The 17,500-nt window shown below is 37.8% G+C and overlaps 2 long non-coding RNA genes across 2 annotated transcripts in view; one reads left to right on the forward strand and one right to left on the reverse strand.

Moving 5' to 3' along the window:
* Positions 1-17,500, reverse strand: part of LOC136833562 (uncharacterized) — a 179,239-nt gene that overhangs the window by 792 nt on the left and 160,947 nt on the right. The window contains exon 2 of the long non-coding RNA XR_010851511.1: positions 1,430-1,803. This is a non-coding gene — a long non-coding RNA (uncharacterized lncRNA). The remainder of the gene's footprint in view (positions 1-1,429; positions 1,804-17,500) is intronic.
* Positions 2,957-5,293, forward strand: LOC136833561 (uncharacterized). The gene is made up of 3 exons (XR_010851510.1): positions 2,957-3,189; positions 3,399-3,479; positions 5,005-5,293. It is a non-coding gene; the product is annotated as an uncharacterized lncRNA (long non-coding RNA).

Consider the following 17,500-nt stretch of genomic DNA (forward strand, 5'->3'; position numbering starts at 1 on the left):
TGAGGGATCTATAAAAGTACTTTACTGGAAAACCATTGTTTTTGAAAAATTGTAAAAGGAAATTAATTTGTTCGTGAAAGGCGCTCCAATAGGATGTCAAGGAAAAAGCTCTGTGGAGGAGAGTGGATATGAATTTAGTTTAAAATTAAAATAACAAGAACTATAAAAGTTAATTCCTAGACCTGTAAAAGTAATTTTCCTGAAAATACTGGTATGAAACCCAACATCATCTCTGAAAACTTGTACATCTAAAATGGGTAGTGATTTAAGCTTCTCTTTCTCTACCGTGAAATTAATATTTGGATGTTGGCTATTAATGAAATTAAGGAACGAATCAGGGTTAAAATCAAACTTAAAAAGGGCAAAGTGTCATCAACGTAACGTCTATAAAATAAAGGTCGATAGGTGGAAAGACACTGGTCTAAAAAGGTCTTCTGCCCGACTGTATGCGTATGATGGCTCTTCTCTCAAAAAATCAGATTCGTCTCAGTTTTGCAATATTCCTCTAGCGAATGCTAATTAGGAGTAGCAAATGCAAACTTTACAATATTATGCAATGTGCAAGATATATGCTAGGCCAGGTCGCCAAATGCTAGATGTGAATGCGGGGTCTTGAGTTCATTGGCGCAAGGAGGGGGGAGGGTCGCACCTAACCATGCTTCCACATACAGCAATATCGTTTAGTCAATTAATTATACAGGTAATTAAAAGAGGAAATCTCAAGATAATGACAAAATGTACTGACATTTAATTCAAGGTTGTGGAGGGCTGCTAGGGTCCAGATAAATTGCAGTAATGGGTGATACTTGAGAAAACACTTGATAACAACTACTTTAAAGGGGACAAATCAAGCAGAACGTGAGTCTGCACTACTGAAGGGAGACTGACAGGATACGTGAATTACTTCTATGGGTGAGATGGCCTTCTTGGCACTCGATGCAGGAAGACTCTACAAGAGCACGTCCGTCTTAGCGGGAGCGATGAGAGCATACAGTCGGGGCAGAATCGGTTCACAGAGTCAGGTTTGACCTACAATAATACAGTCAAGAGATTACCTGATGATGGATCTTGGCGCTGAGGAGGTTCTGCAGAAGGCATAGGATTCCTCTCTCATAAATATTCACAAAAGATACTCAAATAAAAGCACTTCATCAATGCAAAATAATAATTAACAAACAAAAAAAGTATACCTTAGTTTTACCAGAGCACTGAGCTGATTAACAGCTCTCCTAGGGCTGGCCCGAAGGATTAGACTTATTCAACGTGGCTAAGAACCAATTGGTTAATAGCAACGGGACCTACAGCTTATTGTGGAATCCGAACCACATTAAGGTCACTAATATCACTCCAAGTATGGAAAAGGAAGATATGATGAAAATAGGTAACAGAAGAAGCAAAGGTGACCTGCAATCTCAACGTATCAAATTACCTTGTCCTCAAGGACGTCTTCGTGGGCTACTGGCGACTGACTATGGCACTTGAAGGGTGGGGGGTGCAAGGACACTAGGCCAAGAGGTAAAGGGGAGCGAAGGAGAGAGGCTGTCTGCCTCTCGTCTGGTTCTCTCGGAATCTCTAGTCAGTCTGTCGGAAGCGGTCAGTGGCCCCCTTTTATGGGCTCTGACCGGCGGGTCACAGATGCATGGTGGGAGTTGGGGCCACACGGTAACCTCGTGGCGTCGCACCTTAATTTCTGGCGCCAAGCCCTGGAAGATCCGGTCAGTCCTCGCATCAACTTTCTCCTCGCTAATGGCGTCCTCTGGCTACGCTGGTGGCAGTTAATCCGCTAATCCCAATACCAGGGTCCTGTGAGAGAGGAAGAGAGAGAGAGAGAGCAAGAAAAAGGGGACTAATATCCGAGGGGGTTTATCAGACGAGGAATATGGAAACGCCAAGTGTGGAGGATCTAGTTGACCTGACAAACAAATTGTCTGTGCTCTTTGTTTGTTCGTTTTATTCTAATTTGAGGCGAGCAGGCCGGCTTTGTACGAGATATGCAGGTGCAATCATGCCTTCTGCTGAATCTTGTAGAAATATATATATATATATATATATATATATATATATATATATATATATATATATACATATATATAGATAGATATATATATATATATATATATATATATATATATATATATATACATTTCCTTTGTTTCCCTCCTTCATCCCCACTTACTGTATATGTGTTTACGGTCTAGATTAAGCCAAATTATTATATTGTTAGCTTCAACCCCATTATTTCAGTAAAATACCTAGGTTAGGTAAGCAACACAGTTTAAGTCTCGATGCTTTTGTATGCCCTCGCGTTCGATGTTGGGAAGAACCGTTGCGTTTGAAATCTAAAATTCTCTCAAATATTCTTGTTAGGTTATTACCCTTAACTGGCGACCTTTAGCTAATTAACGACTTTCTTTTAGGTTAACTTTTGGCTTCAAGTGGCAGATTACGTGTATTCTTGGTCTGCAGGGACGTAAAAATTACAATAGAATTGAATAATACATGATCAGCCAAGACACACGTAACAATATATATATATATATATATATATATATATATAATATAATATATATATATATATATATATATATATTATATATTATATATATATATATATATATATATATATATATATATATATATATATATAAGTTATTTCATCAAAGTGATTAATTAAAAGAAATATGCGACGGACTTATGCTACAAATGATCTCATGAGCCCTAAAAGAAATTACGAGTTACGTTCAGGAAAATCTATTCATCATATGCTGTATTTTAGACTTCCATGAAACACATGTAAAAGAAGGGAGTAGGAAATAAAAATTAGCGATTTCAAGGATATCCATAGATCGCATTCGGTCATGTTTCAAGAAGCAAGACACTACTAAGACTTTGGAGTCCTTGGCAAAGGACAACATCGTTCGAGTTCGGACATATGAACCTTCGCACCATCGACTGTTACTGTGTTACATCGTTCTGGGCGGTAGACGTTTAACAGAAGTTTACTAAGTAATCCTTGTTGCCTCAGGAGTGGTGTATTCAATTCCTCCTTAATTTGTCGTATCGTTCTGTTGTGAAGAAGTTTTTACGAAAAACCTGTCTATCACGCGACTACACTACAGTTGGCGCTTGAGATTCCCGTCGATTATCACTTCGCTGGTGAAGTTATAATAAACCCCGGGCTTCTGCAAGGTAACACTGGAACTTTACTATATTATCACTAATATTGTTTATTTGTTCTGAGGATTTTCGAATCTTGCTGCATCTTTAGTTTTGTACAAATCTTTGGCAATCTTTGACTATTTCTGTGGACGTTTACCCATAATCTGAAGTGAGTAAACGCCCAAATTTACAAGATTTAGAGTAAGTTACGCACGGTTCTAAATCTTTGTGTTTTCCAGGATTTTCTGGGTACGAGTTTAGAGTTCCTGTTCCAACGGTGAAGTTTCACGCACGATAAAGCTGCTACTCTTTAGCAACAGGTATGTAAGAAGTATTTTCTTCCGCAAGTTTAGTTTCGTCAGTTTTGTCATAAATTTTTTTTTAATTTGTCAAATTTACGTTTTTAGTTTTTGTAGTCAAATTTGTCATAAATTCACTTTTTAAATTTTGTAATTTTACTTTTTTTAATTTTTTTGTATTTAATTTACTTTTTAACTGTCACAAATTTACTTTTTATTTTTGTAATAAATTTACTTTTTTAATTTGTCATAAATTTACTTTAACTTTTGTAATAAAATTACTTTTTAAGTTGTATATTACTTTTTAATTTGTATATACTGTTCTTGAACAACTTCACCTTATCCTCCACCCCTTTAGGGGCGCCCCTGAAGGGGTGGGGGAGCCCCCATGTTCTGCATAGTAGGTCATACGACCTACTATGCAGGTTCTTGGGTGGTTGTGAAGGGGGTAGGGTGGTTGTGAAGGGGCTGTGAACAAGCCAACAAATGAAACTTTCTTTCAGGCTTAAGTATATAGACTTAATCTATTGCTTAGTTTTTCTGTAAGTTCAGATAGGTATTAGGTGTTTAAATATTCTTGGCTACCTCCCACTCAGTTAAGTTTGCAGAAGCTCCCAAGGTTAGAAGAAACTGTTTATGCCATCAAAAGGCAATATTCAGCATTAAAACAAATTTATGTACAGGTCTGGGTTCTTGGCATGTTTTACTTTGGAATTTGTTTCCAAAAAATGGTTTAAAGTTTGCGGTTAGGTTTTGGCCAATATTCATAAAGTTTTCGCCCGAATTTAAATTTTTAAGCGCAAAGTTGGCATTAGACTTAACAGAATTTTCAGAGGATTCAAACTTGGCATTTCCCTTCTTGCAACCTAAAGCTTCTGGTTCTAGGGGTTATAGGCAGCACCCTAAATATACTGGTTATTCACGACAATAGGGCTTGCTTACCCAATGGCTAATCGCTTGAAAATCAAAGCCATGCAAAATTTTCCAGAGATTATGTCCAGAGTAATGTTTGGATTTCTGTTTATAGCAGATGGAGTTAGACTAATGAAGTTTGTCAGTAACTCATAGCTAGGAACTTTCAGCTCCTGTTAAGACGGTTCTAGGGCAACTGTTACCAGGAAAACTCGTTCCCGGAAAAGTCATACCTGAACAACTGATATCTAGGACAACTGATATATGGGACAACTCATAAGTATAAATATTTTCACTTTAAAAAATAACCCATTTTAGTTACTGAAAGTAAATAGGCAAGTTTTTAGTTTATAGACTTAACAGTGATCATTGAACAGTGATCACTGAACTCTTTAATTACTGACGAGCATCCTTTAAATTTCATAGTTCATGGTAGTTACTGTTCGTCCAGCAAACCACTCAAACGGTGGTCATAGCTTTTCAACGAAATTTTTTTTATATTTTGAACTTGTCACGTCAGTTGGTTTTGTACTAGTCAACTCTTGAACTGTTAAAATTTTAGCCCTCACAATGCCATACGTAAAATCTCAGCGAGGAGTTTAAATTTGCAGATAACTACCTATATAATTTTCAGACAGAATGCAGATAGTCATGATGTGCAGAGCGCACGTTCAGACGATGGCTGAGGAGGACCCATTAGTATCAACAGGGGAACACTTTCACAGCGATGGTACACTTTCACAGCGATGATGTGAATAAAGTGAAAAAGAGAATTGTCGTTGCTTCTGTAAAAACCGAAGCTTTGTCATCACAAGAGCGCGAGAACTGTGATTGCGACAGAATGTTCTTCCCTACAAGATGAGGCGTTGGCTGGACTGCCAGCAACATCAAGTTTATTACGAAGTATTCGTCGGTGGCGACAGCAGAATAGTACCCCTATTTATTCAGAAAGATACGGTGTTGATATCCCGCTATTGTACGGCAAATTTGAATCAGGGGAACCATTTTTGTAATATGATACTGGTGTAGAAGATGAGCAAAGAATGCTAATTTTCGCTTCACCAACAGGGCTGGATGATCTTGTTAAAATTCGTGATTGGGCTGGTGGTGGTACATTTAAAAGTTTGTCCATCTATACAGTATATTACCAATTATATACAATCAGCATTCAAATAGGTAATTTGAATGTATCTCGTGTTTTCGCATTGTTACCCAACAGGCGGGAAGCAACTTGTGATCGGTTGTTTTCTCAGTTAGTCTTCACCTTCATATTCAGCCTAAAAGGTATATGATGGACATCGAAAAAGCCCCCATGAGTAGCCTTATTTTAAGATTTCCTGACAGAGGTAACTGGTTGTTTATTTCATTCTTCTCAAAACTTCCACCGGAAACTTATCGAACTAGGTCATAAAGTCCAATATAATACAGATGAAGTGTTTTTATACCATTGACTGATGTTAGTGTTGCATACGAAGAACTGTCCGACGACGATAGTTTCACAAGAGTTTGTCGTGTTTTTAAGTCCCCAAAAAATAAAGTTTTCCTTTTTTTTTTTCTTTGTTTTTCTTTCAAAATTAAATAGTTATTACTTTATACTACTTGTTACGGGTTGTCCTAGATATCAGTTGTCCTAGATATCAACTGTCCAGGTATGCCCTATATATCAGTTGTCCTAGATATCAGTTGTCCAGGTATGAGTTGTCTGGTAAGAGTTTTCCGGGAATGAGTTGTCCTGGTATCACTTACCCTGGCACGGTTAACACAGTACGAAAGCGAATTTTTTAGTTAAAACAATGGAAATTTTAGGTCATTGATATTTTTAGCACAGAATAATTGGAATATGTTTACTTTGAGTGGGGTGTAGTTACGTTTATCAGGTATGTTGGTTGGTTTTGATACTAGTAGGTTACTCGCAGTATAAGCAGTGTATTTCTGATGCTATCCGCTAACACCGAGTTTGTATGTTACTTACTATATGAACACGTCGTGAGTTTGCTACACTGTGAACACAGGGAATGAAGTTTGCTACACTGTGAACACAGGGAATGAAGTTTGCTACACTGTGAACACAGGGAATGAAGTTTGCTACACTGCGAACACAGGGAATGAAGTTTGCTACACTGCGAACACAGGGAATGAAGTTTGCTACACTGCAGAACACAGGAATGAAGACCAAATCTCTAAATATTTGTTATAAGATAAAACTGTGAACACAGGGAATGAAGTTTGTTACACTGTGAGCACAGGAATGAAGTTCTTTTTGTTACACTGTGAGCACAGGGAATGAAGTTTGTTACACTGTGAGCACAGGGAATGAAGTTTGTTACACTGTGAGCACAGGGAATGAAGTTTGTTACACTGTGAGCACAGGGAATGAAGTTTGTTACACTGTGAGCACAGGGAATGAAGTTTGTTACACTGTGAGCACAGGGAATGAAGTTTGTTACACTGTGAGCACAGGGAATGAAGTTTGTTACACTGTGAACACAGGCAATGAATTTGTCCTATGCAGACAAGCAATGAGTTTCTCTTGAACACAATTCCCCTTAGGGAGGTAGTGCCATCTGTGCACCTCACGCGGTGCACTGTAGCATTACTTAAGCTGCTTTGCGGTGTGCCTTCGGCCCCTAGCTGCAACCTCATTCGTTCCTTTCGTTTTCACTTCAAATTACTTTCCACCCTATCCTAACAATTGATTAATAGTGCAACTGAGAGGTTTTCCTCCTGCTACACTTTTCAAACCTTTTACTACTAATTTCCGTTTCAGCGCTAAATGACATAGGTTCCAGTAATTGGCCTTTGGCCTGAATTATATATTCAGTTCAATTCTTGAACACTGAGTTTTACTCATGAACACAAACAAGGAGATTTCCTCTGTGAACGCAAGCAATGAGTTTTACTCTATGAACACTGAGTTTTACTCTATGAACACAATGAGTGTTAATATAAGTAGGCTACACAAGCAATGAGTTTGTTACTCATGACCATAGGCGATACATTTGATACTCATGCACAAGCAATGAGTTTGGAAGTTACTCTTGAGCAGTGGCAACGAGTTTGTAATGTTACTCGTGAACACTGGCAAAAGTTTCGTGATGTTACCCACGGGTGCTGGCAGTAGTTTTGTAATGCCACCCATGAACGTGGGCAATGAATTTATTTTCCATGAATCCTGCCAAATGCGTGTTAGGCCATCCGTGAACACAGACCTTGAGCAAAGGGTACTAAGGGCACAATGATTATGATACTGCTCATGATCACAAGGCACTGAGACATTCACACTGTCCTTGAATAAGGGCCGTGCTTGGTGGGGCTGTAATAACAAAAGCGGGAACTGTGATGCTTCCTTGAACAGTGCGTTGTGGAACTGTTCATGAACACAGGCAGTGAGTTTGGGATGCTATCCATAATCAAGGGATAAGTTTCCAATGGTATCCATCAACAAGACTTTCAGTATGTGAAATACGCATTACCATAGATAATGAGGTGGTGAAGATATAGGAGTTGGATGCAATTGTTGGTAACCATTGATTTAGTGAATGCGATGCTGTAATGAACGTCAGTGTTCGCCAAGCTATCCGTGGCACTCCGGTATTTGACCGTATTTGCTATATAGCAATGAAATGTTTATAAGGTCTTCAGGCAGTTAATGCAGGTACCAATATACATTTTTAAATACGGTATACTAAGGTAGAAGCTGTTGAGTCTTAATATAATGATGATTAGTGTCAAAACTGATCGATGATGTAATCATTTCTTCCCTAACAAGAGCTCACAGTACACATCTTCGTTCTTTATTTTAAAGTTCATCGGTTTTTTTAACATTTACCTGAATTCTTTGATCATAGTATGGGTTATCTTTATTTTGATTTTGATGACTTTCAGAATAGAACATTTTCCATGAATGAATATATAAATTTTGTTTGAGTGGTTTCTACGTATAGTGAAAAATTTTAAATGGCGTAAGAAGCACAGTAGCATTGTAAAATATGAATGTTTGTTATACAGCCTTAATGCATAATTATGGTGTAAAATGTACAAGATAATTTACATGACATGGTTAGAAGCTTTCAGTGGGTAATAACCTTTTTTTGGGAATTGATTGGAGAAACGTAACTCATGGTGTTTATTAGCTAATTATCCCTAAAGTAAAAGACATCGTACCTATTTCAAGATATATTAGAGTCAATGTTCTCTTTACGGAGTTGCCGAGTAATTGCCGTAAGAACATTTTCTGCTGCCGTTGTTTTTCTGTTACGGTCACAGCTTGCTGGAGGAACCAGAATTCAAGAAAATGTGCAGACACGGGGCGAACCTTTCGGTGATAGGTTGACATTTCTAGGGAACAAAGATGTCGACAAGATAGATGTACTGTAGGCTTCTTTTCATTTAATTTCAAAATTTTCCATCCAGCGCTTTTCTCTGAAATCCTGATAGGTTTGAAGTGAGGTTCCTCGGATATTCTGAGTTCGTAAACCTACCATTCACCTGTGTAATATAATTGTTTTTTTTTTATATATATAAATGAAAAATGGGTCTTTAGTTTTCAGTTCTTAACTACTTCGGTATTTTTATAAGGGAAAATAAAGTATGTGGAATCTGGTTTATCATCCATATAATTACAGATGTTGAAGGTAAAAACCACTTAATTTAGAAATATTCAGACTTTAACAGTATTCACGTGTGAGTGAATACACATGTGAGAGTACTATATCAAATTTTAAACGTAGGCAAATTAATGTAAGCCACCCTCATGGAATTGTTGAAAATTCCATCTGTTCAACACTTGTTGTGACGACTCAAATGCCCTTAGCTAATTTGTGGGACAACCAACAGCGCCGTTAAATCTATTGGGAGCAAAAAGATTATGTAAATTACGTAATTTTACTACTTTAGAACAATGTGCAATTAGAGGGTAAAGCTAAATATCAATTGTTTCATGTAGTTAGTACAAAGAAATTATTTCCATTCACTGGTATGAAAATTTGTTAATGTGATGGTCAGCTACACTACCATGGAAAAAGGTCTTAAGTTACGTGGCTAAATATAGGATTTAACGCAGATGAAAAGAATTATAAGTTATGGATTATAAAAAAAAATAATGAAATACTAAAGCTAAATTCTTGTTAAAGTATGCACGACGTTTTTAATGCGGCTGGGGGGCGGGGAAGTGGAGGTCGTTTGGCAAACAAAATCTGGTTGAACACACAAAGCTTTGAGATGTAAAGTTTCTTTTACCAAAAACATTTAACAATTTGTTTTAACGATTTACGTTTAATAACCTCATAGGTTCCAGCGCTTTGCGTTTTTCCTAAATTTCATATTCCATTCAATTTAATGCGTCACTAGTATAGGGTAATGACCATTTAATTTTACCAATATCCATGAAGCCCCCGTAGGGTGGTAGTGCCGTCAGTGCGCCTGATGCGGTGCACTGTAGGCATTACTTGAGCTCTTTGCAGTGTCATTTCGTCCCTTAGCTACAATCCCTTTCATTCCTTTTACTGTACCTACGTTCGTATTCTCTTATATCTTTCTTTCCACCCTCTCCTATCAATTGTTTCATAGTGCAACTGCGAGGTTTTTCTCCTGTAACGCATTTCAAACCTTTCTACTCTCAATATTCCCTTTCAGCGCTGAATGACCTCATAGTTCCCAGCGCTTGGCCTTTAGCTAATATGCTATATTCTATTCTATTCTATCCATGAAACCAATTTAAAGGCTAATAATTCTCGGACTGGTTGATTAGGATAGTAACTATTACGGATACTATTGGCTTAGTGAGTTTGTGAATCTGACCCCAAATATGAGATAAATGAGCAAAATAGTCGAACATAGTAATCGAAGGCGTTTGGAGGATTTTAACATGACTGCCGTTAGATATGGAATGCTTCATGTGGATGTATCATATGAAGTGGTATTTGCTTTAATTTGTTTTAATTGCTATCGTTTCACCTTAATACGGAAATGAAAACTGTAAACTACTGAAGGAATTTGTAAATTAGTGAATGAAGTAAAATACAGGTTATAAAAAAACTTACCGGTACATAGGCCCCATATGTTACAAATTCTCAATACGGTTTTTAATAAATTGGTTGTTCTAGAACAGAATGGTTGTGGTAGAATGTTATTACTTTTAAATGCGTTTAGTTAATAGTAAAGAAACGAATCTGAGAAACTGGTACTAGGCACGAACAATAATCATTATAGTGGAAGCAGTAACTCTAAAATTATGGAGGTTACTTGCCACGATGATTGTCTTAATTTATTTGGAAAAAGGTAAACGCCACTAAGGGTTTCTTTACGAAGACACATCTCAGGATGCTGCTAAATCTGTTTTTACGCAAATCGTGACGTCGTTTAATATGGGTCCTACTATAAAGGCCAATAGAGTTGCTAAGCGAGCTTCATCGTAACTGAACTTCCTTTGAGGGGAAAAGCCGGAAGGGAAAGAAAGAGTTGAGGAATTGAAACTTGAATATAGAATTTACAGTAGGCCAAAAGCCAAGCACTGGGACCTGTGAGGTCATTCAGCGCTAAAAGGGAAATTGACAGTACGAAGGTTTGAAAAATGTAACAGGAGGAGAACCTTGCAGCTACACTGTGAACCAATCGTTAAAAAGGGTAGAAAGTTAGATGAAAGGAAGAGAATATGAAGGGAGGTAGAGAAAAAGGAATGAAAGAGGTTGCAGCATGAGCCGAAGGGATGCTGCAAAGAAATTTAAGTAATACCTATAGTGCACCACGTGAGGTGCACTGACGGCACTACCCAACTACGGGAGCGTTGAGGAATTGCTTAAGCTGAGAATGGCAGACTCAATAAAGAATTGCTTAGGCCGAGGAGGATAGACCAGAAGTTAGTAGCGAAGAAGGTTTTGCTCGGCGCGATTATCGCTCAGCGATGATCGTTCATGGATTAACGATGATCGTCAAACGATTTTTAGAGCCCTAATTTGCTTTTTTAATTGGGCTGTTTTGCTTTGAACGACTGACGGAAGAATCGCACCGAGCAAAACCTACCTTTAGGCCGAGGAATAACATCAACAAGTATAAACCCTTCGGCTCCCAGCTGCAAGCCCTTTCATTCCTTTCACTGTGCCTCCGTTCATATTCTCTTTTTTCCATTTTACTCTCCGTCCTCTCCTAACAATTGTTTCGTAGTGCAACTTCGAGGTCTTCCTCCTTTTACACCTTTCAAACCTTACCGACTGTCAATTTACGTTTCACCGCTGAAGGACCTCTTAAGAACCAACGCTTGGCCTGAGCCTAAATTCTATATTCCAATTCCAGTCCAACAAGCATAAAGATATAAATGAGTGAACAGCAATATACGTGATTGTGCTTGACACTTAGAAAAAATGGTTTGTATTTATAGCTTAGGGAATGAAAACCTTCTGGCAGGGAGCCGTTGACCTCATGGCATCTAGGCCCTTAGGGGGGTTAGTGCTGTCAGTGCACCTCACGTGGTGCACTGTAGGCGTTACTTAAGGATCTTTGCAGCGTCCCTTCGGCCCCTTGCTGCAACCTCTCCAATTTCTTTTAATGTGCCTACGTTCATATTCAATTCGATTTTCCACCCTCTCTAAAAATGGTTTCCTAGTGCAACTGCGAGGTTTTCCACCTGTTGCACATTTCATACCTTCTTACTTACTATCACTTTCTCTTTCAGCGCTGAATGACCTCATAGGTCCAGGGCTTGCCGCCTTTGGCCTAAATTCTATTATCTTATAATCTATGGCATTTAAGGCGACATTCAAGGCCTTGTCCACATGATCAGTTATCGCCCGACTGCGTTGGTCCTTCAACCGTGGCATAATTGTTATGTCCACACTTGCTTGTAGGTGGATTGAAATGTTGCCTTGTTGGGCAGTTGCAACTGAGTGGTAGCCAGACCCATGCACGATGTATATAAAAAAAAAACAGCCGCGTGCATGGTATTAATCGCTGATGTGTAAAACATCATGAACAGAGAACGAAATTTTAGCCTGCGTAAACATTGTTGTATAAAATAAGTATTAGGAAGCCTTGTGAATAATACATATATATACATATACTGTATACACACATATGTATATATATATATATATATATATATATATATATATATATATATATATAATCAGTATGCTACAAACGTCCTTTAATATCCAATTCGCTCCACCTCGGAAATAATATATTTTCATATATGTTACCGAAGGGGAATTTTTTAGTTGATAATAAGTACGCCGTCCCGTGGGCTCGAACCAGCGAAGGACAGGAACTCAGGACTACAGTGGATGCATTAACCCGCACGGCCAGCAAGTGAGGTATAAGTTGATATCGGCTCCCACCTACAAATCCCCTTCAAACTCAGGTGTTTGTATTTGGAGACGATATCCACCCACCTCTGCCATGCTAACCCCGTAGTGCGTTTGTCGCACGCAGCCATATTATGACTGTTTATCACATCACCGTGATTCATAATATCATTAAGCTACAAACGTCCTTTAATATCTAATTCGCCCTATCTCGGTAATAATATATTTTCATATATGTTACCGAAGGGGAATTTTTTAGTTGATAATAAGTTCGTCGTCCCGTGGGCTCGAACCAGCGAAGGACAAGAACTCAGGACTACAGTGGACGCATTAGCCCAGATATATTCACTTTTATATACATAGGCCTAAAACTATATCTAAAACCTAAACAACCCCATTCTTTGGTTACCACATTTTTCTCGATCTAGGGCGTTGCAATTATAAAAAAGGACTGAAATCACAGGCAAAAAAGTGATGAAATCACAATAGGGGCAGTAAAGCCCAGCCACAAGAGACAGATATGGAGGTCAGGGGATACAAAGGAAGGGGTGGGGCGTAGGGCTTCACTCCGCAACCCGATAAATTATGATGAAAGCGAAAAGTAGAAGTAGGGGTCTTTTCTCCGTCAGTATAGAAAGCGAGTGCCATTATAATACACACAACGCTAATCATACCTGAAGAGATAGACACTGGCACTTCTTCAAGCAAAGCAATTTGAAGACATATAGCAAATGTATCCACTCGGAAGCGCGCGATCATATAAATGTAACGCTTCCTTGTGGGTAACATGTTTTTTTTATTCTTCTTTTTCCTTCTTTGTCGTCTAGAATAATACAGGCGAACTCATTCGATTGTTGATGTTGCTGTTGCTGTTGCGAAGACTAGAGTAATGTTCAACAAAAACCTTGGCCGGGTCAGTGTTGAGTGGTACTGGAATCAGGCGCCCTTGCATAATTTTCACATCATCAACAGTGGGTCGTCCAAACTGAAGCCCATTCAATATGCGTATTATAATGGCACTCTCTTTCTATATTGATTGAGAAAAGACTCCTACTTTTCACTGTCATCATAATTTATCAGGTCGTGGTGTAAAGCCCTACGCCCTCCCCCTTCCTTTGTATCCCCTGACCTCCATATCTGTCTCTTGTGGCATCGGGCAAAAAGTAGGGAGAAACCAGCGAACTTCCAACACCGGTAGTTGAGCAAGCTAGCCAGCAGTGCCCGAGGTTGCGACGATGCTGCCAGTTACACGAAAAATACGTAATGAGTATTTATACACACACACACACACACACACATACATACATATATATATATATATATATATATATATATATATATATATATATATATATATATATATATATATGCAAATTTCCATGAAATCTATGGCTTTCTGATTGGTGGTCAACTTCTTATTAATTTGACAATATTTTCTAAATCTTCTACGTTCTTCCAAATTCAATTGATGGACAAAAAAACGAAGATTAACTCTCTGTTCCATTTACTGTAAACACAACACCATAGCTGTTCCGTCACTCGCCGTGACCTCTTCAAAGCGACGGAACAGCTGTGGTGTTGTGTTTATAGTAAATGGAACAGAGTTAATCTTCGTTTTTTTGTCCTTCAACTGAATTTGGAAGAACGTAGAAGATTCAGAAAATATTGTCAAATTAATAAGAAGTTGATCAACAATCAAAAAGCCATAGAATTCAACGAAATTTGTATACAAGAAAAACTTTGCATACAAATATATATATATATATATATATATATATATATATATATATATATATATATATATATATATATACATTATACCTATTTCCCTTCTTTTTTAAATCTTCAGATGAAAACCCTTATGGACATAGTCAACAGACTATAAACCCAAGAAGACTCCGAAAGGAAAGTAGTCTACAGAGAGAGAAAAGATTCAGGAAAAGGTGTTAGGCAAAAAATATGAGGGAACAGAAAATAAAACCGATACATCTGAATTCATTAGACGTCAGCGGAAAGCAGGAACGAATTTGCTCCTCGCTTACACATTTGGAGTTCATAAGACTTCACAGCTACACTATGCAACCATTCCACATTTTAATTATATCCAAGCTAAAACTCCTAGCCCGCTGAGTAGTGTTAATCCTGATACTAGAAAATGACTCACTGTTTGCAGCAGCCTGCCTGGTGTTGCGAGAAAAACAGCTAGGTCAGGTATAGAAAACTGCACAGAATGTTTGTTGTTTTAGTAAATTTTATGCAACAAACATAATGAACCCACTTTACGTCTATGCCACAAGTCAACATTAAAAGTTGGCAAAATAATCTTGACTGGTGACATTACTCCATCCGAGAGCCTGAGATGACAGTTAGCACCGGAAGACCACATTTGGAGGACAGTACTCCAAACAAGAAGAAGAGAGTTAAAATACTTATATATGACAGTTTCTTCCCGAAATAGTTCAAAATATTTCCGCATGATACCAGCTTTTTAAGAAACAGAGGAAGCAATACTTCCACTAATAACTTTCCTGGAAATGGTTTTCGATCTGTCAGAGATTGATTCAGAAGCGGAATCCTTTGGAATGCCCCTCATTAAAATACAATAAGGATATGTAGTTACATGATCTCCAGAACTATGAAATGCTTTAACTTGATAGATAAAATTCGAATATATCATTTTCTACTTGCTGCCTAGCGGCTGGATGATGTCATTAACAATAATTACAGTATAGTGACAGGATTTGTAAAAATAAGTTTATGACAAAATCCCAGAAATCTTTAGGATTACATTATCGGTAGCGGTTTATTTATTTTCAGCTTCTTCAGTATTTTAATGATAATAGTTTCTATTACCATTCCTACCATTACTTTTACACTGATTACTGTGATACTCACTATGGCTTTTCCTGTTATCAATATCATTAGCATTACTATAACTCTTATCTCTTTGGTTGTTATAGGAAAAATTAATATCATTTTAGTTATTTTAACATATGTTAAATATAAGGACTCTAAAGTTACAGTTCATCGCCTATGACAAACGGAAACACAGCAGTTTACAGACTGTAGTGAAAAGCAAAACGATGAAACAGAATTACAAGAAAAACTACATACAACAACAAAAAATAAACCGGAAAAACCTAGCGAGCTGAAATATTTCTTTGCCATGATATCACAAAAAGATAAAACTGATGGTTTCATTTCAATTTTTTTATTATGAAATTCTTATTTGTTTTGCCACAACGACTGCGGCACCTAGTATATCTCTTTAGAGCTCCTGTCACTCATAAGGAACTTACAAAACTAAATAATAAATAGTTCTTTCATTTGTCTTCATTGGATTTTTAGCCGGCCATAGGGCATTAGGTAGAGAGCAATTACGTCACAGAGACAGACGTTTGTCAAAATGATACAAGCCAGATAAAACAGGCGAAGCTTTGGAGCTGGAAAACGCCCCGGCTTTAGCGAATTCATCAGCAGAAATGGATGGAGTCTAAAAGGAAGAACGTGAAAGGACACACCACGCGGAAATTTTAGAGAATTCCGGAACGAAGAGTGAAAACAAAATATGGAGGCACGCGGACACAAAAATACAAAACGACGGGAATAGTTTTCGTCTGAATCTGAATCCTATGAACAAAATAAAAAAAAAAAGGGGGTGGGGAGGGGAAAGATGAGGATGCAGCGATATATACAATAAAGTTTATGGACAGTTGATAACAGGTCCTTTATTTAAGGGTACCCCTTTCCATTCACACGTTCTCTCTCTCTCTCTCTCTCTCTCTCTCTCTCTCTCTCTCTCTCTCTCTCTCTCTCTCTCTGATTATCGAATCTTTATGAATTTCTGCTGAGACGAACTTCAGGTTAGAATCAAAAACAAACAAATAAACACAGACAACCATGAATGACTGCTGAGCTTAGGACGAATAACCTTCAGATAAGAGATAGTCTGAATAACTAAAGAAACGCTGAATAAAGATAGAAGTTCATCTCAAAGACATGCGAAAAAAAAAATCAAAGATTACTTATTCTTTACAAAAATTACTTTTGGAAACCGACACAAAACTAAGATTAAGGCGATGGTTAAGTCTTCAGAAAATGAAGATGATTCGGTATCTCGAAACCCTCTTAAGCAATCGATTGATCTCTTGAAAGTTGCCTCTTAACGGAAGTGAGAGCTTCCTGCTCATTAGGCTACTACAATGGAGTTTACTTTTAGTTTTTTAAATGTCACGAAAAATATTTTATCACCATACATAACGGTTTTACTTGATCTAGCAATCTCTCTCTCAATCTCTCTCTCTCTCTCTCTCTCTCTCTCTCTCTCTCTCTCTCTCTCTCTCTAGTATATCCGGACTTTGCCCTTAATCCCACTCCTCAAGACTGCCCTCCCAGACAAGGGTGATTAAGACTGGAGAATTAGGAAAAATTCACTTCATATTTAGCCTATACAAATTACTCTGTGTAAATTAGATTGACTGTATTTTTCATTCAAACATTTGTTTCTTTGTGAAAGTTGAGTCATGTACTTTTATTTCACGGAGCTTTTCCTACTAATATTTAAAAAAAAATAACATCCCAACAATTTTAATGTTTTTAACCAAGAAGAGTTGCGCTGCGATGGGTCTCCAGTGTGCCAAACGAACATTGCCCCTACTTTATAAAAGGATGGTATCGCCTGGAAATTTATGCTAACAATAACCTTCCCCTTAAGATTTCAAAAGCCAACAATAGAACCAACGGGCCAAGGTTTTATGAACTCTTCCACAGAAGGCTGATCGGATAACGCGATGACCTGGTGACTCAGAGATCGGCGGTTCTATTCCCCAAGTC

This window comes from Macrobrachium rosenbergii, chromosome 51 (assembly GCF_040412425.1).
Source record: "Macrobrachium rosenbergii isolate ZJJX-2024 chromosome 51, ASM4041242v1, whole genome shotgun sequence".
Classification (NCBI taxonomy): Eukaryota; Metazoa; Arthropoda; class Malacostraca; order Decapoda; family Palaemonidae; genus Macrobrachium; species Macrobrachium rosenbergii.